Below are 9,304 nucleotides of genomic sequence, written 5' to 3' on the forward strand. Positions count from 1 at the left end.
TGGCTATTATATTTCTATTAAATGAATCTGTTGGGACCTAATGTTCTTGATTAGCTTGCGAAAACGAGTGCTCCACCATGAGTTTTTCTGTTTGCCTAAAGTAAACAGAGGATGAATTGTAATACATTTAAAAGAGATTCGTGCATGGCTTTAGAAAAGGGAGGTTTAGATACATCGGTAGATCTCTCCCTTGCATTCGCCTTCCTTCTGGTCTGTGCTTAAGTAAACTGTATCATTTGGCTAAATGGAAGTGTTTGTGGAGAGTCAGTACATGGGGTTTTGCTTTGAAACATTTCTTTTTTTCTTGTAACCAGAGAAGAGGCGGGTGGCAGTGGAGAAGCAAGCTGTGTTTTATCTGCGTTAAAGCCCATGCCTGCCCTCCCAGGATGCAAGGCCAAGCACTACTCTTGGTGCCCCAGGTGCAATAGGCAGTGAAAGTTGAGCTGATGAGCTGATAACCCAGTGCTGAAGTTGGCGCCCAGGTCCAGTCAGCTGGTCAAAGAAGCCCACACCAGGAGGCAGCAGCCCCGGGGTGGTGGCCAGTCCCTGCTCCCCACACTGGCCAGAGTGCAGAGCATCTTGGCCACACCTGCACTACTGGGCCCACACTCTCCTACCCCACATGTGTCCCCTGTGCTGAGCCAACCCTTGCTTAGGTAAAGACAATGTTTTTTAGAGCCACAGGTGTCACTTAGAAGGTTCAGTTTGTTTCCAGTATAATTCTCCCCAGCCAAAAGCAAGGTGACCCGTGAGATCTGGTCTTGGTTCCCCTTAAACCCTTTGTGAAGTTCCTGGTGGTTTCAGGCATAGCAGTGTTACACCCTAAGGGGAGGAAACTAGACAAACACAAAAAGTGGTTCCCTGGTGTACTCATAGTTCTTGTGCCAAATAAATGAAGCTGTTTCTTCAAGGCCATGCTTAATTACTGTGCTGCTAATCAGGCCTGACGAACCATCACAGCACACCAAGATGCTCCCAAAGTCAGTAGGGCTTCTTGGTGTTGAAGGAATTTAGGAATAGAGACAACATGATATAAATCATACAGTATTTCCATTGAAAATCTGCTTTATATTTAGTGCAAGCCATCAATGAACCAATTAACCCACTTTGTGCTATTAAAATCAGGCATTCTTTTAATGCCCAGTTGCTTATTCCTCTATTAATACGCATTTAAGTTTTTGCTTTATTATATCACCACTGTGTCTGGCAAAAGCTCAAGTCATCAAAGTTAGTCTTTCATGTGCTTTTTTGGACAAGTTTCAATTCTTGTTTAAGGAAGTAATAAAAGCAATTTGTTATAGTTTTATTTTTCCTATTCTATTGGAAACAAAATTGGCAGGGATGTAATCTGTACTCAATTTGTATGTGAAAAAAAAATAGTAGAAAAATAATGAATATGTACCTCTGCTATCTTTAAAGATGTATTTTAGGAACTTTCAGTGAAAATATGATGTTGAGCCTAGGTGTGGGTGGTGGGGGAGCTAGTGTTATTTGTTGAAGATGCTGTGTTTCACAGAGAGGTGGTGTTATTCCTTCTACATTTTACTTTTTGGAAACAATGCTATATTAAAATGTGCTCAAATTTCAAAAGCTAATTTCACCAGAACTGGCCATTAAGAAACCTTCTTTCTCTTAAAGGCTAGTCAGTATTCCTTGGGAGAGGCGGGGAAAAAAAGTGAAAGAAAGGAGTGGGGACAGCAGATCCTCTAAAAAAATACTTTCCCAGTGGTGAAAACTTGCCCAGAATCTAACAGCGCAAGTCAGATGCCAGCTGAGTGAAAAGACAAGGTTTTTTAAGTGAAAGAGAAACTGAAACTTGTTTATACTTTTGAGAATGAGGGAATCCTTGGAGTTTTCTGAGTGCAGTTCAGATAAATAGAGTAATAGTCTGTCAGGTGAAATTGGAGGCTTCAGCACCAAAGTGCTTTCTTTGCTTTAGGGTTTAGCTGCCATTTTCCAGTGAGGTTTGTTTCAGCAAGGGCAGGCTTCTCTGGGAAATGCTCCTGCTGGGAGAGAGCTGCCAGGCAGGATCCAGGGCTGGGTTGCTGCTGCTGGGTCTGCATGCCAGGGCTCTCCCGCAGGAGCCAGACTACACTGGCTGAATCTTAACATCCCAGGTCACAGGCACACACAGCAAGCTTTAACTCTTCAATACTTGGAGAGATTTTAAAGCATGGTAACATAGAGTATTGCAAAAGTAACGTGGAGTATTACAAATTTTATGCTTTCTTCATTGCTTACACACCACAAGAGGAGATAATTTGATGAGGTACAACAGCTTTTCTGTTTGTTTTAGGCTTTTTTGAATGTGAGCGAGTTTGACAGGAAATAGAAGGAAGAAAGGTATCATTTAGGCAGAAGAAAACCCTGAAGTGTATTCAGTAGTTCTGCTCATTAGGAAAAGCAGTGACAATTAAATATTTTGGTTAGTATAGAAAGCCATTTTGCAGTTATGGGATTAGAATAGGGTACTCATTTCCCAAGCTAATTCCATATATGTTGTGTCCTGGCATTTGTTGTAGGGCACTAAATCCAGAGGGGTTAAAATGCTCTAATCAATGAGCACATCAGATTTTCCTTGTCGACTTTACAGTATTTTTGAGAATCATGTTGTCTAAAGTTAAGCTATCCATGATAAATATCGGGAACTACATAAAAGAAATCTATTTTTAAAGAGCCAGGTCAGCATGCTGTCTTGGCCAGCCATCCATTCTTCTCCCATAGGCACTGCCTCAGGATTTTAATTTCTTATTCCGTGAGTGGCTGGAAGCTTTTCTTTCAGGCACATCTCTTTGTTTCCAGAAGGAAAAGGCAGAATTTAGTCCCCACTGTAAGCTGATTGTCAAGGAACAGTACAGTCCAGCTAACAGTGGATGTGGGGAGAAAGATGGGATTAACTGCCGAGAAAGGGGACGCTGGAGTGAAAAGGCCAGCAAGAAGCCCACAGCCCCAGCTCTAGCCAGATGAAATTCCTGAGCCATTGCCTAGAGAAAGGAAAAATCCATCTGGCACCTACCCAGGTTAGTCAGGGTAGGAAGAGTCATGCTTGGTTGCCTTTTAACAAAAGTGGGAAAGAAAAAGCAGCAGTTCGTCCTTCCTCCCCCCATTTACTCAGAATATTGAGTCAAGGTTTCAGATTGGCATGCTGCTGTATGAGGTAAGGAGGTTTTGATGGGTTAAGGAAATTAAACATCAGGTTGCTTTCCAGATCATTTGTTTATGGAGATGATGTGAGTACCACCCACTGCTATGGGATTATATGTAAAGCAAACAAATAACCAAACAAAACATAAATATCCTGAAAAAAAAATTAATTTCCAGTCCTACACCCAGCTGAATCCATGCTTTTCCTTCAGTAAAATCATGATCTTTTCATCTTTGAAATCAAAAAGTCTGTTCCTAGTAGTTCTGCTCTGAGAGGATAAATTTGTGAATGCAGTATGAGAAAAATTATAAGTCCTGGTACGTAGAAGCTATTATGTAAAAGACACAATATTGGATTTAATGCTATTGGATTTAATGCAAACTCACCTACGGCCAGTTGTCTTTAATCACTGACAAAAAGAGGCAGAGAAAACTCTGAAAACACATCTACAAGGGAAACATGAAATGCAGAATGTTCTCTTATGAGCAAAAGGCCTTTGGGGAGGCTGTGGCAAAGCTGAGGTGAGCCAGAGCTAGAGCTAATGCTTTGCTTGAAGTTGTGGTCACTCTGCTCTGCTGTTCCAGCACTAGAGGCAGAGTCAGGACAAACAGCACATGTGGGGCACCCAGACAGGGCAGTGGGCATGCAGGCAGGTTAACTTCAGAATTATGGCACTGGAACATGGGAAAGATTTCATACCTAGACGGACATTAAAAAGCACTGAGAATATTTGTAATCAGATGACGCCAATAGGTTTTGCAGTTGTAGTCAAGTTAAATGTAAATATGCATATTGGTATCCTTTGAAGGCCATGAGAGTTTTGGTTTCAGAAAGTGAGGCTTAAATTCATTTTTTTAAGGTGCCTGACCTGCTTACTGTGCCCCAGTGTCAAGCAAAACTGCTCCCTGTTAGTGCTTCAGCAATAGAAGAAAATACCTCTCAGTCCATTTAAAATCACAGTGCCTTCAAAGAAGGACTGAATTAGGAGAAATAACTTTGCTCGTTCCGTCTCTTGCCCTTCCAGCCTTTTTGTCTTCCCTGCTGTCTCCTTATTCCTAGCAGAGTGGAGAGAAAGAAAGAAGTTCACTTCCCCTTGTGCTTTCCCTGGCTCCTCCTTCACCCTGTTAGGTGCAAAGTAGAGGAGGGAGAGGGAGAGCACTTCATTCTGGCCACAGATTGGGGATGCACAGGGCTTTTGGCCAGATAGCTAGAGCAGGAGTGCTGCCCAGCAGCTCTGAGGGATGCAGGGCCACATCTAGCCTGTCAGGTACCAATCCTGTGATCAGGAGGCGATTCTGCCACACTGGAGAGGCAGGAGGGGAGACAGGGAAGAGACCTGTGACACCTTGTGGAGTTCCAGATCATAGAGCTACCGAGCCTGGTGAGAGTTTAAAACCTCCACAACCATGCTTAAATGCTGTTTCAGCATCATTCGATGTTTGTCTCACTGCTGGTGCAGTTTTTTGGTGGTTTTCTGATGGATTTCATCAATTCCTTGCTCAGTTTGCCATCACAGTCTGAGGGCAGCTGGTACTACTGCATCAGTTGCACTGTGGCACACGCAGTGGTTCAACCAGATGACTGTGCAAAACCCGTAACAGCTGCCGGAGAACCCACTGTTGGTTTCAGGGACTTTGGATCAGGCACAGAGAGCTGTCAGAATGGTGGTTATGGCCCTGGAACAAAAATATGGAGAAAAGCAATTGTAGCAGTGAATTGATACTGATGTTCTTAAAACCTCAGTAATCTTGGCCACATGAAATTCAAGCTTTCTTGTGACTGAAATAACAGTGACGCTTAGGTCATATGGTAGATTAATCGCCTGTAGTGTTTCATTTTCAAAAACTAAATTGTCCATGAGCAATGGCAGAGTATTTTAAAAAGAAACTCCCCAAAACCCCACTGAAAACCTTGCACTCTGTTTCTTTTCAAGTAAGGGTAACAAACCAGTAAAAATTATTCTAAAGGGCTTTTTGTCCTTAATTGCTGCCAGGCTGAATGAAGGGCTAAGTGGTGCTCGCCTTATATGCACATTCCTGTTGAAGTCCATGAGTGCTGTGTAAAAGCACTGAAAAAAGGCAGCACTCAGACCACGGGCATATTTGCAGCCCTGGGGAGAGAGAGCCCTGACACCCAGCTCCAGCTGACCCTCCCTGCCTGCTGCCTGCCGGCACAGGTAGGTACCACGGGGCACTGGGTGCCTTGGCATCTGTGCCCTGATCGGCATCTCGCTGGGGTAACACAGGAGCAAACACAGAGCTGCAGCCTGCCAGCCACCCCGCGATAGGCTGTCCCCAGGAAATGATAGTCTCTGTGCCTGTCTGCACAGATCTATTTTCTGGTTTAGAACAAATGCAGCCACTGTCTTGCCTGGCACACAAGCTGTGTCCTTCTTGCCCTGCTTTTTAATGATATGTTTTTCTATCCCACAATGGAAGTGAAGGCCATTCCTCACATTGCGACAGCATGGACTGGAGCTGGGAGGTTTTCTGGGCTGCAAAAGACCTTCTAGGAAGTCTCGAGAGATTTCCTTGGTCTTTCAGGCCTTCTGCTCCCCTTCCCCTGTCCTGCACCGCTATGCTGCTAAAGTAATAAACCTTTATTTCTTAATTCATACCATGTTTAGGACTCCACAGCCTCTGATCCAAAGCCCAGTGAAATCAATAGTATCCCTCCTGTTAACTTGAGGTGGGCTCTGAACGGGCTACCTTATGTTCTGTAAACAAAGAAAGGTGAATGCCTGCTTTGAGACATCTTTCTCCTGCCTGACCAAAAACTGCAGTAGGCCAGCTAACAGCTAATTTGAAGTGTAGAAAACATGATCTTATTAATAATATCTAAGCTGAAGGCTGTCATCAGAGACCTGTTGTAGGAACTAATGGAAAACAAAGCACCGTTATAGCAAGTCTGAGGTAGTAGACTTTCTACTGGAAATAAGACCCAAACCTCACTCCTTCTACACCCAGGATTAGCGAGTGACCATGACCTGCAGCGCTGAGGAGGCTGAGGCATTCCCCATGCCTCCCGCAGAGGTGGGCAGGGGAGTGCCAGCCACACTTGAGAGTGTCAAGGAAGGCAAGGCTCTGCCAGTTCCCAGCAACACATAAAATACAAAGAATAAAATTCACAGGAGCATGAGGAATGGGCAGAAGGAAGGGAAGGAAGAGAATCTGTCATCTTCCTTCCCAGTACAAGCATTAAAATTTTGATTAATAAATCTGCACTTACTGATGACCTCTGAATAATTTCTCCAACCTTAATTTCTCCTTACTGCAATACTGTGTTGTATTACTCCAGTTTTACTCTTTACTTTCCTTATTTGACATGTTTACTGAAGTTATAATTTTCATATTAAACATGTTGTCACTGAAAAATTGATTTTTTTAATATTAAAAAAAAGCCCCACAATCTTTTTATTGACCACAAATTGAAACATGTAAAAAGTTAAGAAACTACTAGATGAAAATGCATTTGTTTATTAGCTGACTACTTCTTAATAATGATTTCAGTAAATTTTAAAGTAAAAAAGCCTGGAAAAAATTGTCAGCCACTCCCCCACCCAAACCTCTATAAATCTGAAGGAAGAAAAAAAAAAAATCAGTTGAGAATTGTGGCTTAGCTTTTATGAAACTGGCATTCATAACCTGTGTTAGGCACAGCATCTCCAGCCAGGCAAAGGAGGGGATTGCCCCACTCTGCTCTGCTTTGGTGCGGCCACACCTCGAGTCCTGTGTGCAGTTTTGGGCACCACAATATAAGAAAGACATTAAACTATTAGAGAGTGTCAAAAGGAGAGCAACAAAAATGGTGAAGGGTCTTGAGGGGAAGCTGTATGAGGAGTGGCTGAGGGCACTTGGTCTGTTCAGCCTGGAAGAAACTGAGAGGAAACCTCATTGTAGTTACAATTTCCTTGTGAGGGAAGGAGGGGCAGACACTGATCTCTTCCCTGTGGAGACCAGTGACAGGACCCAAGGGAATGCCTGAAGCTGTGTCAGGGGAGGATTAGTTTAGATATTAGGTTCCTCACCCAGAGGGTGGTTGGGCACTGGCTCCCCAGGGAAATGGTCCCAGCACCAGCCACTAGACAGAGTTCAAGGAGTGTTTGAACAAGGCTCTCTGGGACATGGTGTGTTTTCTGGAGTGGTCCTGTGCAGGACCTGAGTTGGACTTGATGTTCCTTGTGGGGCTCTTCCAACTCATCTTATTCTGTGATTCTGTGAAATAAAATTCAGACAGTTTTTATAGAATGTTAAAGAATAAAGACATATCATGTTCCAAAGGAAGTGAAGTGTGATAAGTTAAAATTCACTGGAATTCCTTCCATATAAATTGGAAATAAAATTTCCGAAGTCATCACTCAAAGCTATAAGTATTTTCTTCTTGGGGTCTGTGCAGGAGATGCAGATGACTCAGCAGGGCCTATGGGATACCCTGGCAGCTACCTGGGGGAGCCATCCCTTGCAACGCATCTCACCACCACCATACCTGCAGGACAGGATCAGGCCATAAAACTGGCTTTGGTCCCCAGGGGCTCAAGTCCTTTTTCACCTCTGACCCTGACTCTAAGTCATGCAAGGTGTTAATTAGAATGGGTTTTATCAGGTCTCAACCGGAGCCTACATGAATGAGTGTGACTTTTTGTAATGGTGCAGTTGGCCTATGTCTCATCTTACTGCATGTGTTGTTTTCCACATTGAAAAGTGTTTGAAGGCTTTGATCCCTTGTAGAGCCAACATACAGCAGTAAGAGAGTAGGGTTTTGAAAATCAGGAGACTATACTCTTTTTATTTCTCAGAGTTAAGATCCAGCCGGTGGGAAGGAGGGCTGGGAAGAGCTTGGCCACCATTCAGCTGGACTTCAGGGAGGTTTAGGGGTGCTCTGGGATATTGTGTGACTCCATCTCACTGGGAATTCCTGGGACTGTGCAGGGCTTCCAGGAATGAACCCCAAGAAGGAAGATTAGTGCGACACAGTTGTCTGAAGAAGATCTGAATGCTAGGGGCACATATCTCACAGCTCACTGTCTATGGCAGACACTTTTTTTACATCTCAGCAGTGACATGTATTATATTGCTTTTGGGATGGGAAGAAAAACCCAAAATATAAATCCTGCATTTTATTATAGAAGTTAATACCAACAATTACATAAAATCTAATGAATTTCAGTTCTCACTTAATTGCTTCTGAGTAGTTCACTTAACTTATTAAAAAGAAGCAAGGACATATTCATTTAAAAAGCAGCAGCAGCCTTGGCCTAGCATCTGCCTACATTCTCTTTTCAATTAATCAATTATAGTCCAATGGTGTGTAATTACACATTAAAAAAGTTATTGGATATCACAGCATGGCTGTCCCAGGGGGCTCATGAATACACTAATATAACACACCTGTAATGACCTGTTCTCATATCTGCAAATTGCTCCCATTTCTCTCTCTCTCTCTCTCGTTGCTAAATGAAGATGAGAGCAATTACCATTAACTTTTTGAGTCACATCTAGTCAATGAGAGAGAAAAAAGATCCCTACCAGCATTCATAATAAATCTGTCTGTTGCTACTCAGAATTTTAACTGTACCAGGCATCAGGCTGGAAGGCAGTAAATGTGCATCGGGATCGTAAAGGGTTGTGGGGATCCCAGGGTCATTCTGAGCGCATGCTACACCTGTAGACAAGAGAAACAGGCAAGCAGGAAGGTCTTGTCAGATCACATCCAGGAATAACTTGCCCGTCTTGGTTCAAATCAAACCAAACTCTGGAACTGATCCCTATGCAGTGGCTCTTAAGTCTTTGCATAGCAACTAAGCCGTGTTGCTGTTGTGTTGGTTTTTTTTCGAATGCGAGAAAGAACAAAATTTACTATGTAATGGCAGAAAGGCTTTGGTTGTGCGAGAGGATACAGGCACCAATGCTCTCTTATTAATGCATAACAAATGAAACCAAGGAGAGACTCTTAATCTGCATAATGGAGTCTGACAGAGTCTAAATTGGTGATTCAATCAACTAAAGGGTCCAAAAATGCTCCATGGAAGTGAGCTTTTTGATGGTTCCATAAGTCAAATGGGGGATGATATCTCTCAACATTTTTATAAATGTTGTCTTGCAGAGTGTGATTTTGATGTGCTGTTATCTCTCACCCTGGGAAGAAGTGTCTGTTTCCCTA

At 43.1% G+C, this 9,304-nt stretch overlaps 1 protein-coding gene across 2 annotated transcripts in view; it reads left to right on the top strand.

Annotated features, from left to right (window-relative positions):
• Positions 1 to 9,304, top strand: part of SOBP (sine oculis binding protein homolog) — a 112,806-nt gene that overhangs the window by 64,593 nt on the left and 38,909 nt on the right. The window lies entirely within an intron of this gene.

The sequence above is a fragment of the Corvus brachyrhynchos genome, unplaced genomic scaffold (assembly GCF_000691975.1).
Source record: "Corvus brachyrhynchos isolate BGI_N302 unplaced genomic scaffold, ASM69197v1 scaffold14, whole genome shotgun sequence".
NCBI classification, from domain to species: Eukaryota; Metazoa; Chordata; class Aves; order Passeriformes; family Corvidae; genus Corvus; species Corvus brachyrhynchos.